Here is a 17,548-nt window from a genome sequence, read left to right as displayed (position 1 = left end):
ATCTCAGGTACAAAACAAGATCAAGAATACCAGATGGTTAATTGTCAAAAGGGTAAAAATTAAAAGAGATAATCCAGGATTATCGGATATTACACGGTCACAAACCTAACCGAAACTACAAAGTATCTTTACAGTCCAAAACATGTAAAAACTGAATATATTAATTTTGTTGCTTATATTTATCTACAACTTTTTTCATAATGAAAGCATCAAGTTTAAATAAACCAAGACTTAGATTTAGAACATTTCTATTATTTGACTTGATGAAACAAGATTCAATGATATTCCTTTTAACTATGTCATTACATGGGATTAAGGCTCTTGCTTGACTCCAGTTAATAGGATGGTCTAAATCTCTCATATGTACGAATAATGCATTCGATATTTGCCCAGTTCTCACAGAATATGTGTGCGTGCGTTTGGGTGTAGGTGTATTCTCTCTCTCTCTCTCTCTCTCTCTCTCTCTCTCTCTCTTCTCGATTTACAAATGAAGGGTAGTGCATCAGAGAGAGAGAGAGAGAGAGATGGTCTTTTTGTATGTTACTGAAATTTCTGTCGCAAGGAAAAGTTTAAAAATATCGGAGATCGTTGGTAAACCTCTGCTTAGAGTACTGAAAAAAGATAGCAAAAGAAGAAGAAGAAAAAGAAACATTCGGTGCTGAAGAGAGCAACAATAAAACTCGGATGGAAATTACACAAGTTGTGAAGATGATGTTTCTCGGTGTTCCTTTGTCCAGAGGTTTTAAAGATGTAGCTGCATTTGGAGTGCCGAAATCTCTCTCTCTCTCTCTCTCTCTCTCTCTCTCTCTCTCTCTCTCTCTCTCTCTCTCTAGATTTATTCGGAAGGGAAATTGATAAAAATGCATGAGATAATCAGGTTTTAAATGCACGTCAGAGAGGTCGTGCATTTAGGTTTGAAGATAGGAGATGATTGCATGAAGATTGAATCAGCATTTGGTTTTATTTTTTTTTCTCGTCATAACAATGGTCAATAGTTTTTTTTTTCTTTTTTTTTTTTCAAAGTTAAGATATATTCATTGTTGGTGCTGGGTGCTGACTGCAGTGACGCGTTTGTTATGAAGCTGTCCGATTAGCGAAGTAAAGTAACAGAATCTGGTCTGTCTTTGTTGTAATATATTATAAGCTCATGAAGATTGAATCAGCATTTCGTTTTTTTTTTTACTCGTCAAAACAATGGCCAATAGTTTTTTTTTTTCTTTATTTTTTTTTTCAAAGTTCAGATATATTCATTGTTGGTGCTGGGTGCAGTGACGTGTCTGTTATGAAGCTGTCCGATTAGCGAAGTAAAGTAACAGAATCTGGTCTGTCTTTGTTGTAATATATTATAAGCTCATTGAAAAAGCACGACTTCCGTTTGAAGGACTTGATACTGTGATAACAGTATAGGCTTCGACAAGGGAGATATATTGTGTCTTAGTTATGAAATAGTTATGTGAGAAGTTTTGAAAATACAGGGGAAAAGGTGCATAGGGCATACACGAACCTAGAAGAAACTTACGCGTTCTAGAAGATGAATTATGGGTAACGAATAAAACCAAAGTGGACAGTAGGATATTTAGATGGGAGAGCATCTAGTTTTGTGGAATAGTGAGTCTGAGGCATGGTTATGTGATTCCTCCATACCTTCAATATTTTTGTTGATGGAGCGATGTAAAGAAGTCAGAGAACGGAAATTAGCTGTAGGTGCAGAGTTGTGACGAAGGAAAAGGGTCGTGTATGGAGAGCGGAATGATTAATGTTTGAGATGATAGTCTTTTTGTAGATAGGGAAGAGTAACTGAAGAGTAGCGAAAGATTTTGAGTTTTTGTAAGGGGAGAAACTTGAGTAAATGTGAGCAAGGGTAAGATCATGATGCCAAATGTAACATAAGATGAAGCAATAGATAATGGTAATGGTGAAACAATTCACGCATATGTTCTAGGTGAATGGGAGTAAATTTGATAAATTTGTAATATGACAGTAAAATGAGATATGTGTAGCTCCAGATAGGTGAAACAAGAAAAGTAGCAAGTCGTGTAAAAAAAATTGAGAAGAGACTTGGAATGCCTGTGGAAGTTAAGGTGGGAATGTTTGAATGGGTTATTAAGCCAACATTCTTTTATGAAAGTGAATATTGTTATTAAATGCTAAAGAAAGAGAAAAGTTTAAAATTGTCAAGACGAGTAAGTATTGTTTTGCATGTATGTAATGTAAACATAATTGCAAGGCTGGAAAGTGAGCCCTTAGGTAAAAGTGGTAAGAGGGTTAGTGTAAGGTTAGTGAATTGTGGACAATTTGGAAATTTTAGTAGGGAAGAGGAGGAAGAAAAAGTCATGCGTGTGTTAGTGACCATATATTATATATATAAATATATATATATACTATAATATATTATATATATATATTTAGAGGAAAGTGTTAGTGACCATATATATATATATATATATATATATATATATATATCTATATATTATATATATATATATATATATATCTAATATATATATAATATATATATATATATATATTTATATATATATATAGCATATATTATACATATATTATATATATATATATAATATTATATATATATATATGTGTGTGTGTGTGTGTGTGTGTGTGTGTGTGTGTGTGTGTGTGTGTGTGTGTGGTCACTAACACTTTCCTCTTTCTTTTGCATTTTATATATATATATATACACTATATATACACATATATATATACATATATATACATAATATATATATATATATATATATATATATATATATATATATATATATATATATCTATCTATCTGTGCGCCAATTTCTTTACTGAACAATTTATGCAAATGTACATTTAATACTTTTTGCATGTTAACTGCCGGTAATGTTTTCTTTTGCACTCATTTATTCCTACGACAGTAGAAGTACTGTAGGAAAAAATTGTTTTCCATTCAAAACTCTTGCTTAGCCATGAAAATGGTAAATCTCTCTCTCTCTCTCTCTCTCTCTCTCTCTCTCTCTCTCTCTCTCTCTCTCTCTCTTCTCTTCTCTTTGCGCTTTGGAAAATTATGATTACATCGTGTGCGCGAAACCGTAAAACATCTTCACTGTTTTCAAGAACCTAGGTGAGTCTTGGAAGCAATTTGTAAATGGACTCTATGAAATTGCTTGATCTTTCCCTCCCGTTTTCAAAATGTTCTGAAGGAGCCCGGGTGTTTGACATTGACTCCATTATATTTTGTGTTACTTTTGCCCTTGGCATTGTTTAAGGTAATAGTGGAAGTTGAATATAATTTTAAGTCTTAGTTATTTAAGACGTAATTAGGTTCTCCCTTAATTATTTTGTTCTGTTTTATTCTTCATTTTTCCGTTATTTTTTTTTATTCAAACCCAACAAATATTATAATAAAATATATGTAATCGTGTTTATATGAAAACACATACAACGTAGGTTGGAGAATTGGTAAATAAAAATGTTAAAGTTATGGGTTTTGGATTTATGTATTGCAATTCTTTATTAAGGGATTTAATGTAAATGTAATAAATTCAATTTTTTTCTGTCCATAATAACGAAAGTAAAAAAAAATGTGTTTTTTTGTACCATTATTTCAACAACAGCAGCAACAACAACAAAGGAAAGCATCATATAACTGCGATATAGAGCCTATTCATATGAGGACTGATATCGCAAAAGAAATTCTGCTATCCAGTCACGCTTCTGTTAAACCACGTGAAGTGTGTAACACTCTTTCCAGCTCACACTGTCGCTGCGAGAGTGACTTATCTCGACAGCGCGTTTGTTCAGAGGCAAAACGAATTTTGAAATGTGATTGTTTGTAAGGAAATCATTTTTGCCTTGTGAATACGTCTCCAGTTGTGCTTTTTGAAGTCTGAAGGTGTTTTTCATCCTTGGTTTGAGATTTACTTTGATTTTAATATTTACTCTTAACATGTAGGGTATTCTATTTTAAGGGTTAAAATGTCATACCCCAAGTGAATAACATAAAAGATTTAATTCCATTAGCACCATTTTAATTCGTTTTTAATGTTCATGTAGTTTCTGTATCAATTATACTGTCTTAACGTTAAACTTCCTGTCTGTAGGAGGTTTGGCTGTTATCGCTAGTTAAAAAAAATAATAGTAGTTGCCACTAATTACCGAGGCACAGGCATTTAGATAAATACACTGGACTACGGATGTGGCATTATTGATACTAATATAATAGAACAGAGGTAATTACTCATTTTTGCGTGTGTTGTGTAATTATCATGTCTTATTTGCGTGTCCCCTTTTATCAAATATTGCATTTTACCTTGTGATTACAGGAATAGTATTGTAATTTCTTTTAATGGTCTTTCAGGTATGATGTTGTGTGTGCGACGCAGACTGATGCTGACAAGGTATTTCTTTCCGTTTTTCCTTAATTTTTTACCCTCCGTAGGGGTGTCAGTGCCGATTAGTGAGGTGCACCGTAGACATTACTTAAGGTTCTTTCCTTCGGCCCCTAGCTGCAACTCATTTCATTCCTTTTGCTCTACCTCCGTTCTTATTCTCATTCTTCCATCTTACTTTCCACCCTCGTCTAACAACTGTTTCATAGTGCAACTGCGAGGTTTTCCTCTCGTTACACCTATCAAACCTTATTGTCAGTTTCCGTTCCAGCGCTGAAAGACGTCACAGGTCCCAGCTCTTACCCTTTGGCATAAGAAAATTATATTCTGAATGTTTTACCTTTATTTTAACTCTGTTGGTTGTTTTCCTTTTTACTCTTAATACGTTTCTGTGTTATTTTATTAAGTCTGTTCGTTCTTGGTGACTGGTCAGTGTGGTGTTCCCGTATAATTTTGAACACTACCGTTTATGACGGAATTCATGTCTGATATTCGAAGCCCTCCTAAAACAAATGACAATGAAAATAATCAACCTCGTGAAATGTCTAAAAAGAATATAACAAAATCCAGCTTGTTAAATCAACCAATAATCTATACTCTCATCATTAAGGTGTATTGATTAACTGAGGGTGTGATCAGTGGCCAAAGGCTTAGGGATAAGCTGACAGGTCAGGTAATTGAGTTGAATACGGTATTTCGTTGAGCTTAATGCCAAATATCAATAACTCCTAAACATTCACGGATTTTAGAGGCTTTGAAGCCGATATTTATTAAGTAGTCAGAAAGTCCTTTTGTTGGGGGGATCAGGCCATCTAAGTGAGGATGAAAACGCCGGGGTGATATTTTGACAGAGGGAGCTCCTTCAAATAGTAGATAAGGAAATCTTCCTCACCATGAAATGAACGATTAGGGAAAACTTCCAAGTGCTACGTGGGAAGCTACATACTCGCATTGCAGATGGATATGTAATGGATAATTAGCTGCAGTCCTACTGTGATTATGAGGTCCCCCTTGACCGTACAAGGAAGCATATGTATGTTGACTTGGACGGTATTATTTAATTTTTTTATTTTTACATGGTAATCAGACGTATTCTTAGATGAGATGTCCTTATGTTTTTTTTATTTGTTTTTTTATTTATTAATTTTTTTTTTTGAAAGGATTATAGATAGTTATGAATTAATTATAGTATTGATGAACGGATACATTCATACGTTCGTATGGTGTTTGTATGCGTTTTATGAGACGTTTATCGAGTGTTATTTGTTTATTCTTAGTTTACTTGCCATTATAGGTTCATGACCTTTGCTGTTGTGACGCCAGGTTAATGTAGAGAAGTCAGGCAAGCGTACTAAATAGCCTCTCTCTCTCTCTCTCTCTCTCTCTCTCTCTCTCTCTCTCTCTCTCTCTCTCTCTCACATAATCCACGTTGTGATGAAGGGCGAGACGTTACACGCCCTCCTTACCAGACTTCCGATGGAGTGTGAAAAAGAATGGCCATCTTTGATGAAGCCGCCTGTATTAGCATACGTAATGACGGCATTAATATGCCGGAGGCATGTCCCGTGTAATGCTCAGGATATCCCCCACATTCTTTGATATTCTAGGAGTACGGGTGATAGGATGAGCTATTCAAACCTTAAGGTCTACGGGTCTTGTCTCTTTATTTTTTTTAATCAGTTTTATTCTTCGCATAATTCCCCAAAAGCGTGATAGTAATGTCAAAGTTACTGTAACACTACCATTTTTCAGTTTTTCATTTTAATGTTCAAACCTTAATGTATAGCGTAAGTTACAAAAGTAACACCACCATCAACAACAACAACAACAACAACAATACTAATAATAATAATAATAATACTAATAATAATAATAATAATACTGCAAGGTACCTTAAATTTCAGTTGGTAAATGTATTTTGGTGATCTAAATTGATTCGAGTTGTGATGGGCGTGACTGAAAGTTGAGTCATTATATCAGTGATATAATAGTATAATGATCAAACTTTGGAAATTGATATTACATTGAGCTTCGGCAGGTTTTAAAAACTGATTTTGCATATAATTTCTTACCATTTTTTTTTCTTTTACAATCGGCTAAGAAGGTTTAAATTTTAGAGGTTAATGCGCTAGCAAGATTAAAAAAAATGTTTCTTTAACGTTTGTTTTTATTTTATTTTATTTTTATTGTAGAATCTTTGTAACAAATTCTACATAGATATCATCCTTGCTGTGAATTGTATTTTGTTGGAAGTGAATTTACACTTTTTAGTCTTCCCTTTTAATTTTTGCCATCATTATGATACATCCACAGGCGAATGCCTTGTGTTGAAAAGTCTTATAAATTTTTTAAAATTTTAAAATCAATCTATTTCTTTAAAGTTTTCATGAGTTCTGTGCTTAGATATGTGTAACGGTATCCAGCTGAGGAAAACAAAGTTCCCTTTAAATCTTGGCTGCCGAGAATAACAACCTTTGATAACTGTCCCATTTTTCGAAAATTTTAAATAGTGTTTGTGCCGGGTATTGGTTATATATAACGCCACTACTAACTATTACAATGTCCAGAGGTCATACCTCTAGTTGCGGATAATCGTTGTTTATGATGCGCCGTGTTTCTTGTATTGGTAATTTATTTATCGTATTGTAACTGCTAAGTATTTTTTCAGGAAAGAAATGCATATTTCAGGTTTATAGAAATATCATTTGTCGACCGTAGAGTGGTGATGTAAGTGATTATATTAATAAAACTAATTCTATTTTTTTTATGGATGGAGTACAGTAAAACTTGAGGGATATTTAGATGTTCTTTACTGCAACATACAAATAAGCGTACACCACTTTTGAATAAGTTCATTATTTAAATTTTATTATTATTGCTGTCGACAAAAATTTGTATATTAAAGTTTCATCCTTCAGATGAGATCCCACAAATGATAATGATTATATGTGGAGTAAGTTTGACAGCCTATGTGGAAGTTCATCATCCTAAAGGCACCAGTATGAAGTTGGAAGGTCATATATACCAAAGAGGAAGGAGGAAAATTGCCCATTACCTTCATCCCTGAATCACTTGGTGTTAAGGAAACAGTTTAGGTATAGACTTGCCTCTCTCATAAACACCGAAAGCTGAGGGATCTTTTACACGAAGGGGCAAACCCGCAACATGTGTTTTCTTGAACATGTTTCATGTGCTCTTATCTCGTGGAAACACTCTTATAATGAATGACCCTGTAACGACGATAATTGTATACGCGTCGGTTATAATCCATTTATTTTACTTTATAATAGACGTGGAGCACTTCAGGGAAAATATTATACCCCGGGCTATAAAAGGAAATACATTCTAGTAGGCATATAACGGAGAGAGAGAGAGAGAGAGAGAGAGAGAGAGAGAGAGAGAGAGAGGTGCTGGGGGAAGCAGGCGTCGTCAGGAATCTTCCTAAACCGGCGTGTCCGTAACATGAAATGCTGAGGAATTTTTTTGTTTACGTTTTTTACGTTTTCTTTAAACTAAAGATAATTTTGAATTTGTTTACTTTGTTTTTAGTTTTTCAGTATTTTTTCCTTTCTCGCTAGTCATTGTCGGAAACGACTGGTAAACAGTAAGATATTTTGGGTGTCTGTCTCAATAGTCTACCTGTCCGTACTATAAAGAAATTGTAAGAGTACACATTGAGTACATATTGTGTATTCAATTTTTTTTAACGTCTTTGATTTTATATAATTTTTATGTAACTTTTATGTAACTTTTTTTATTTAAAAAATCAAATGTCAGTTGGAAGGTCTTCCTATTTTAGCCCAGGTTTGAAAAGAAAGAAAAAAAAAAGAAAAAAAAGGAATGGGCTTTAACTATTAAGGAGGCTGTAGACGTGACTCTTGAAGATCGTAAGGAAAATTATAAGTAAGGGAAAACGGAACAAGGAGGAGAGGTCCCAAGATTGGCAGCATAGGAAAAGAAACTGTGCGAACTGCGAGAACCCTAAGGATCTTGAGAACAGAAAACAAGAGCGTAGGGTTGGATAGGCACTTTCCTTAGGAGAGGAAGTTATGGATCGCCTAGGATGGATAAGAGAAAGGAAATTGAGCTTAATGAAATTGAGATATTTCTGGGCAAACTAATATATTTTTTTTCAATAGCAGACGAAATGAAAGCAATTGTAACAATTCATATCAAATATGAAGGCACGCGTGACTAACACCAGAGAGGTTGGGAACAGTGTTTTAAAAGGGTATATATTTACATAATATTTTGGAATTTTATAAACGGCATGTAAACAGAACATTTATTAGTCGTTCATGTAAATTTAATTTACATATTGAAAAATATAAGTTTTTCTTATGTCTCAGCCTCATTAAGTGTAGCCCCATCGCATGGAATTTCTTAGAAAAATAAACGAAAACATAAATTATTTTGACCGGGAGGGGAGACATATTTACCGACGGCATATTGAAGGGAGTCTATTTTTTATAGTCAGACAGGGATTCTCATATTTAGAGTCATGCATAACAAAAGCCTGTAAGAATTTATTGAAAATCCACTTCAAGTTTTGAAGTGGGCACGCTTGCTGCTGGAAAGTTAATAAGCTTGAACAAGAATTTATGAAAACCCACCTCTCTCGGAAAGTTAATAAGCGTGGACAAGAATTTAATGAAAACCCAACCCTCCTCTCTCTCTCTTCTCTCTCTCTCTCTCTCTCTCTCTCTCTCTCTCTCTCTCTCTCTCTCTCTCTCTCTCTCTCTCTCGTTATATTCTCAGATATATGCAAATCAAACTAATACATAAAATTGCAGTTTGTGTCCAGAGTATTGGGAAGAGACGTCAGTTGTCACGGAAGCTGAGTGCAGGTGTTAGATGCGAATGAAAGATAGCGATTGAAGCTATTGAGGTGAGCAGTTTGAATTGCATATCTGGCGTAAAAAGAGAAGTGAAACTACAAGAAATGCAGAGAAACGCGAAAGGAAAATCACAAGAAATGTAGAGAAACAGGAAAGGAAAACTACAAGAAATGTAGAGAAACACGAAAGGAAAACTACAAGAAAAGTAGAGAGACGCGAAAGGAAAACTATAAGAAATGTAGAGAAACGCGAGAGAAATGCGAAAGGAAAACCACAAGAAATGTAGAGAAAGAGGAAAGGAAAACTACAGAAATGTAGAGAAACGCGAAAGGAAAATTACAAGAATTGAAGAGAAACGCGAAAGGGAAAACTACAATAAATGAAGAGAACCATTGAAAGAAAAAACAACACAAACAATGTAGAGAAGCACGAAAGGAAAACTACAAGAAATGTAGAGAAAGAGGAAAGGAAACTACAAGAAATGTAGAGAAACGCGCAAAGGAAAACTACAAGAAATGAAGAGAAAGAGCAAAAGGAAACTACAAGAAATGTAGAGAAAGACGAAAGGAAAACTACAAGAAATGTAGAGAAACGCGAAAGGAAAACTACAAGAAATGTAGAGAAACGCGAAAGGAAAACTACAAGAAATGTAGAGAAAGAGGAAAGGAAACTACAAGAAATGTAGAGAAACGCGAAAGGAAAACTACAAGAAATGTAGAGAAAGAGGAAAGGAAAACTACAAGAAATGTAGAGAAACGCGAAAGGAAAAAACTACAAGAAATGAAGAGAGAAGGAGGAAAAACTACAAATGTAGAGAAAAGCGAAAATAAAACTACGAGAAATGTACAGAAACGCGAAAGGAAAACTACAAAAAATGTAGAGAAACGCGAAAGGAAAACTACAAGATATGTAGAGAAAGAGGAAAGGAAAACTACAAATGTAGAGAAACGCGAAAATAAAACTACGAGAAATGTAGAGAAACATGAAAGGAAAACTACAAGAAATGTAGAGAAACGCGAAAGGAAAACTACAAGAAATGTAGAGAAAGAGGAAAGGAAAACTACAAGAAATGTAGAGAAACCGCGAAGGAAAAACTACAAGAAAATGTAGAGAAAAGCGAAAGAAAACCAAAAGAAATGTAGAGAAAGAGGAAAGGAAAACTACAAGAAATGTAGAGAAAACCCCCCCCCCCCCCGAAAGAAAACTACAAGAAAAGTAGAGAACACGAAAGGAAAACTACGAGAAATGAAGAGAAAAATGAGAGGAAAACTGCAAGAAATAAAGAAATGTAGAGAAACACGAAAGGAAAACTACGAGAAATGAAGAGAAAAATGAGAGGAAAACTGCAAGAAATAAAGAAATGTAGAGAAACAACGAAAGGAAAAATACGAGAATGAAGAGAAAATGAGAGGAAAACTGCAAGAAATAAAGAAATGGTAGAGAAACACGAACGGAAAACTACGAGAAATATAGAGAAACATGAAAGGAACGTGATATGAAGGTCAGCGCAGGTGAACAGATGGATCAGGGTATTCTGAGGTGGTCTGGTGGTGGTATGGAAGGAAAAGTTGACGATAGAATGACAAAAAATCGTTTATAATTCAGAGGTTTTACAAAGGGAAAGGAGAGGAATCCTTTTAAATGGTTGGACAAAAGAAAGACATTGATGTGCGTTCAAGGTAGTAATGGGCTGAGTGGGTGTAAGGGGTTTGATGCGCTGCTGATGATCATTTATCGTAGGTGTATTAAGTGGCCTATGCTGGGAAGTTTTCCGCACAGGGAAGTCGTACGATTTAGGAGTGAAATGTTGTGTTTTTTGTTCTCTGGAGTCACCGCTGTTAAGGGTAACTACTCAGTGTAAATAAAATGTATCAGTGTAGGTTAAATGAGTGCTCTTGTTATTCAGAATGTATAATAGTTAAATATTAAGCTAACAGTATAGGATTAAACATATTGCACACTGTATTTTGCTATGATTATGCCTTCCGAAATAATTAAGAGGTTATGAGGTAATTAACTTTTCATGAAAAGTGTCTTAGTTTTTTTAATCAAGCTTTAGAATAGATTATAATTATTATCTAGACATCGTCAAAGAGGGACGTCAGTTTTTCTTCATCCGTCGGTTTCATCTTTTTACTTTACCCATTTTTCGTCAGTCTCATTTTGAAAGGTTTTGCTTGTATACTTTCGTTTTTATAATTATGTCTATTACCTAAATTCATTGTCAGCTTCAGAAGCGTTTGTTGTTCTGATCAAAATCTTGTAGACCTAAAGGAATGAAAAATTGGTGAATTGAAGCGTTTCAGTAGAATCCGCCTTAGTTAAATGTCAAGTTCAATGGAATATTTGCTTTGGGTATATGAGAATGGATTTGGCAAGATATTGTCAGATCTCTTTTTGAAAATAAATAACGCTGTGATATTAGGGCGATGTTTGTTGGGTGAAGTCAAACAATAAAAGTATCTCGCATAAACAGCCTCAAAATTTCTTGGTTTGTGTGTCATGGATAGACATGAAAGAGATATTTTTCGAAATTGCATCTGTGCCTATATGAAATTTTCTTTCCTTATGTAGTTAATTACTGTTACTTATGAAGGTATTTGTTTTAGGTGTTTCCTACCCTCATTTTTATAGTTTGATTCATGAAATTTCGTAGACGTAATTGCCGAAAATTGAATCGTTATGATTTATGTTTTGGATCTTAGATAATTGTATATTTTTTCTGTGTTTTTTTTTCCCGCTTGCTAATATTCCGTAAATTAGTATATCTTTCAACATTCGCTCAGTATCTTGGTAATTTGAGGTGTCGATAATACCATTTAACCAAGGAATCTCCATTGATCCAGCAGTTGCCAGAAAGGGATCGTTCAAACGCTTGAAGGTACCCGGTTTGTGGTTCTTCACCGAAATGGATACTAGTTGATTCTGTCCCTTTACATTTCGCATCGATATTGCAGCAGACTCTTGGTGCATACAGCAACAGTCAGGAAAAATGGAAAATAAATAAATAGAATGAAAATCGGGAACACCGTCTGGAATGTTCTTCCTCCCTCCAGATCTTGCGTGCAGACTGAAGACTTAAATATCACGTTCCTCAGATCATGTTTTTTTCTAAGCTGCTTTCGGCCGGCTTCTTTCACTGCTCCCCTGTGTTAGTTTTCTTAACCTGCAACGCGAGAGAGATTTTCTTTCTGTTACTTTGCTACGCTGTTTTGTACGCGTATTTACATCTGAGATTCTTGTGAACTTCTAGTGATTCTTGGTAACATTGCAAGAATGAATTGTTGGTGCTGTTTCGTGACAGAGTGCATCTTGCAAACCAAACTAGTGTTTGATTGTTATGAATAAACAAAAAACTGTTCTGCTCAGGTAATTAACTTTGCCTTTAAGTTCTATGCACGAATCCCTAAAACTCTATCTTACTGCTATTGCGATATGGTTGTAGATCTGCCACTGTGCTGCAGATCAGTCGCCGAAAGTAATCAATGAAGCCCACTCTAAATCCTTTGTGTCTGCGGCGACCAAAATGATGTGAAAGTTCACGATTGATAAGTTTCAAACTCCGGTTGAAAGATGAAAGAGAAGTCACGGGGCGGATCCGGAAGATGTCACTGCCCGTCTGGGCAGCTTTATTGATTAGCTGCATATTAAGATTCGTGTGAAGAGACAATAACATGAGCATCGTCGTGAGTCACAAGACTCAAGCCGGTGAGGTGATTGCAGACTACGGCTCGACATTGCAGTGATGACGTCACGATGTGAGTCACGTATTGAACTGGTTGGGTTGCGCTGGAACTATCGCGCACCAGGTGTTGTAAAAAGGTGCTTGGGGAAAAGCCAGCAGGCTAAGAAAGCCTTTGGTGTCTCGTAGTAAAGGAACTTCCTTCGATAATGCAGCCATTTAGCTGTTTATAACTTTCTCTGCTTCCAGTTGGTCGGGAAAGATTTGCTCTGGTATTTGCACGCACTGGGCAATTTTAATTTTCTGAACGCATTGATCAATACAACACCTTTAATACAAAATTTGGCTGTTTCCACAAAGGTGCATTTGCCCTTGTGTATTACAATGAGTTTTAATGAATATGCATTGAAAGCTGATTTATATGAAATTGACGTGCACAAGTAATACGTTGGTTATTTATGGTTTTTGTACATTAGCTGATGTTGGTGATACCACCGTTGTATTGCATACATTTTTATAAATGTATTTATTGAATCGAGAGTAATGTTAAATTTCATGTACATGTATAAATATGTGTGTGATAAAGTAAAATGTTAACAGAATTTTCTAGCACATGAGAACATAAAAATGGCTAGAGAGAGAGAGAGAGAGAGAGAGAGAGAGAGAGAGAGAGAGAGAGAGAGAGAGAGAGAGAGAGCCTCGGGGACAAAATTCCATTACCACATTGTTTTATTGAATAAAAGAATTGTCATGTCTCCTCGGCGACAGATAGTCTTAATTGGAGAGAGAGAGAGAGAGAGAGAGAGAGAGAGAGAGAGAGAGAGAGAGAGAGAGAGAGAGAGAGAGAGAGAAGGTTATTCGGAGCGTGAGTTGCGTTATCCTCGTATTTAAGTCTAATATAGTTCATTGATCTGGCGAGCGCTTGAACTGTACACCTTTCTTTTCTCCTTCAAGATCTTAGTTACATGTCTGTGTCTCACCTTGACTTCTTGAAACCCCCTACGTCTGTTGCATTGTTTTGTGTACTATGGTTATTGTTCCGTGGTTATTTTGGGCACCAGACTCTCTCTCTCTCTCTCTCTCTCTCTCTCTCTCTCTCTGCTGTGTTGGTCATTTAACGAACGGTTTTATTAATTCATCTCTATATCTCTATTGTTATTGCTTATTGAGAGTAAGGTTGTATCCATTCACCTCTTTGTATCTCTTGCTTGTGCATTTCTGCTATCACCGCTGGCCATTGAGCGGGAGGAATAAATATCGGGGAATGTTTGCCCGCCATTCCATCGTTAAGCGCGAATAGGACCCGCCTAATTGTCTCGGCTGAGTAGGTAGATAGGTCAGTGGGTTTGCTTGCCGCTGTGGGGACGCTCGCTCTAGGCTTTATACGAGCACGAAGCAGCCGACAATTAGCGACGAATGCTCCCCGTATTTTTTTTATTTTTATTTTTACTTTTTTTTATAGTCCGCCGTTTATTCAGTAAACTTTAACTACTTCGGTGCATTCGTCGATGTTTTCAGAGCTTTTGTTTGGCTTCGGAGTGAATTTTGTTAGTAATCACGTGGTCCAATTTGGGGTATGTATGGTCGAGTGCCTTTTATATTTTCTCTTTTAGATCGTTGTTTATATTAATCCCTGAAAATTAATGTTTTTCTTATTGTCGATGATTTGATCTTACATGGGACTGAAAGGAGAGCAAAATTTTCATGCATTTTCATTTTTTTTAGATTTATTTTATTTGTAAATTTTTCATTTAATCATTTTCCGTCATGATCTATTTATACTTCGATTTAAAGGAAATCGGTGTCAGTCGATACGGCCTTGATCAGGCGGCTTGTATGGGATCTAGTTCAATTCGTTGAAGCGTGTATGTTGTGAACTAGTATATGGTATCTTTGAAGTGTGTATGTTGTGAACTATTATATGGTAAGGTGTTCAGAAATGTTATATACTATGTATTTCAGAAAATTCCTGGCAGAAGCTATCAAAACCCACGTGGAACTGTGTTATTGTTCAGCGTTATTTGTTTTTTAGTACTTTTAAATAATTGTAGAAGATTTAAAATCAACAGCAATTTCCGTCTAACTACTTTTTTACGAATACATATTACTGTAACGAATTTCCGGCCATGGAAAAATACGACCGTATCAAACTGACATGAATAGCGTTGATTCTGATAAATGGAACAATGTATCGGACTGTGAGTCGTTTCGCTACCAAAACGATTTATTTTGATATAGCATAATCGCCGGTAATGATGATGATGTTGGTTTTAGGCGAGTCGGTTCGTGGAAATGTTTGGTTGTGTCCCCGTGATGCTGCTGCACTTTCGTAATAAAAATGCATTTGGTGATATGGTTAGATTATGATGACTTTCTGATGGCTGATTGCCGTTTTGTTGTTGCGTTGTAGTTTTCAGTTGCTCTTAATGGTCTGTAATAGAGGTTAATGTGAGATTCATTCTATAGCCTTGCTTGTTGTACAAAGGAATACTATTGTAGAAATAGAATGTAAATGAGAGTAAGTAAGATTTTATAGTATCTATAAACAACACACACATGCACATATACATACAGACACATATAATATATATATATATGTGTGTGTGTGTGTTTGTGTGTGTGTGTATGTGTGTGTGTACTATATGCGTGTAATAATATTACACCTTTGGTGTTATGCACTTTGTTTCTTTATTTATGAATGTGCTTTAGGTTGTGTAGGGAAGGTTTAGGTTGTGTAGGGAAAGGGCAGTGAATTTCTCGATATAATCCTCCCACAATTTTCCTTTTGCCTTTTGCTGCCTTTATACGAGCATCATACCTACTCATTCTCGATTGCTATATTAAATATAGCCATACTTTATATTCCCGATTTATAAATTATTGCCTTTATACATAATTGTCTTAATATTCTACCTCACCACAGTTTTCGGGCCTTAGATAGGGAGTCGAAGATTGGCAGGTGAACACAGGTAAGCTGGTTTTCAAATCTCCTCAAAGCACAATTATGGGCCGATCCAGCAGCACAGAAAACTATTTAAGTGGCACGAATATAGGCATAGGTCATAGTGTGAAATAATATTTATGGAATGCAATCTTACGATGGAATCTTTAGTATTGAAGTCTTCCTCCTCCCTTACTCGTTAATTTTGTTGAAATTGCTCATATGTGCGTTCAAAATGTGACTCGCTGTTTTCTTTTCCTAATGCAAAGCTATGGGACTGAAAGCCCTTCTTTCTGGCAGTCATTAGAAATTAGAAAAGGTTAAACGAGAGGGTGGTAGATTGTGGGAGGGGGGGGGGGAGGGGGAGGGGGGGGCTGGAGATGGAGTGGGTGGTAACGCTAAGAGAAGGAATAGACTTGCGTTATGTGGAACTATAGGAGTCGGGGGAATCGAAGAAGGAAGGCAATGCCACAAAAGGAAGATAAGCCCCGAACAAAGTAGTGTGTACAAGAATTGGGTAAGTGGTGGCTTGACGGGAGTTACAATGTCGCCTAAAAATCAGGGGTTCTCAAAGTGGTCGATATCGACCCCAAGGGGTCAATAGGACCATCCAAGGGGGTCTATGAATAGTCAGGGGGTCAAAAGGGGGTCGATGAATAATTAACGTGTCGGAGAATTAAGTCACATATAATCGTACATCTAAAGTTCCAAACATTTTTCTTGCTAGGTGTTACTTTTTTATCATACTGAATACTTTTTTTTATTATTATTATTAAATGCTAGTCTAGGGGGTCGATAGAAAATTTGAAACTTCATAAGGGGGTCGTGGAGTTAAAAACTTTGAGAACCCCTGGCCTAAATAGAAGAGGGACATTCTTCTCCAGCTTAATAAGGCATTGGCTAAAACATTAACTATCAAGAGAGAAACATCTTGGATACACTATAATGAATAGAAACAGGATCTAAAGCAGAAGTAAAAGTTGGGCTATTGGCGTAAAAAACTAGTTTGAATCAGTCTTATCAAGTAGGAAGAAATGTCTCAAATATTAAGAGAAATTTTTGTATCAGGAAAAATAGCGGCATTGGAAATTCGTTACGCAATCTAAATATATAGTCTGTAAACTTTAATCTTTGCTAGAGAAACAAACACTGCCTAGAATCCTTGGACGTAGAGGCCTAATAAGTGGCTGTCTGCGGGTTATTTATTAGAATAAGGGCGAGCGGTAAGTAGGTATCCTAAATTTAGTGATAAGGGGAAGGGTCTGTAAAAGAAAAAGAGGCCTCCTGTTCAGAAAGAAACTATTTGTTAAAGGACTTGGTATGATTATTCTGACGTAATATCTTTGAGCAGTTATAAATATATGGGTATAAATTGCAGGCATTCAATCGAGATCATTCTGTTTTATAATATCTGCGCAGTAGTTTCACAATCGAACCCATTGAGAAAACAAAGCCAACTTCTGAATAGATCTTTGACGGAGCGATTGAGGATCTTGCAGATATTAGTGCAGGTAAAAAGTAAAATGTATTTGAAAAGAATTAAAGTGAATAAGAATTAGAAACAAATTCAGATTAAACATTTATGGATATTATCGTTGTCACAGAAGCAAGAGTTACTTAAGACGACGCATGCTTCACGAGTTTAGGCTTTAATTAACGAAACTGTCAGGTATTTTGAAAAGACCGTTGAATAATGAGGTTAATCATT

General features: G+C 35.6%; 1 protein-coding gene across 6 annotated transcripts in view; it reads left to right on the top strand.

The window, feature by feature from the left end:
• Positions 1–17,548, top strand: part of LOC135217305 (uncharacterized) — a 275,648-nt gene that overhangs the window by 184,822 nt on the left and 73,278 nt on the right. For 2 of the 6 annotated variants that reach the window (XM_064253075.1, XM_064253074.1), the window contains one exon: positions 4,349–4,388. The exons of the other annotated variants lie outside the window; for them this stretch is intronic. The gene's annotated coding sequence lies outside the window, so the exon portion shown is untranslated. The remainder of the gene's footprint in view (positions 1–4,348; positions 4,389–17,548) is intronic. 6 annotated transcript variants of the gene reach the window in all.

The sequence above is a fragment of the Macrobrachium nipponense genome, chromosome 7, assembly GCF_015104395.2.
Source record: "Macrobrachium nipponense isolate FS-2020 chromosome 7, ASM1510439v2, whole genome shotgun sequence".
NCBI lineage: Eukaryota > Metazoa > Arthropoda > Malacostraca > Decapoda > Palaemonidae > Macrobrachium > Macrobrachium nipponense.
This window is presented reverse-complemented; position numbering and strand designations above follow the sequence as displayed.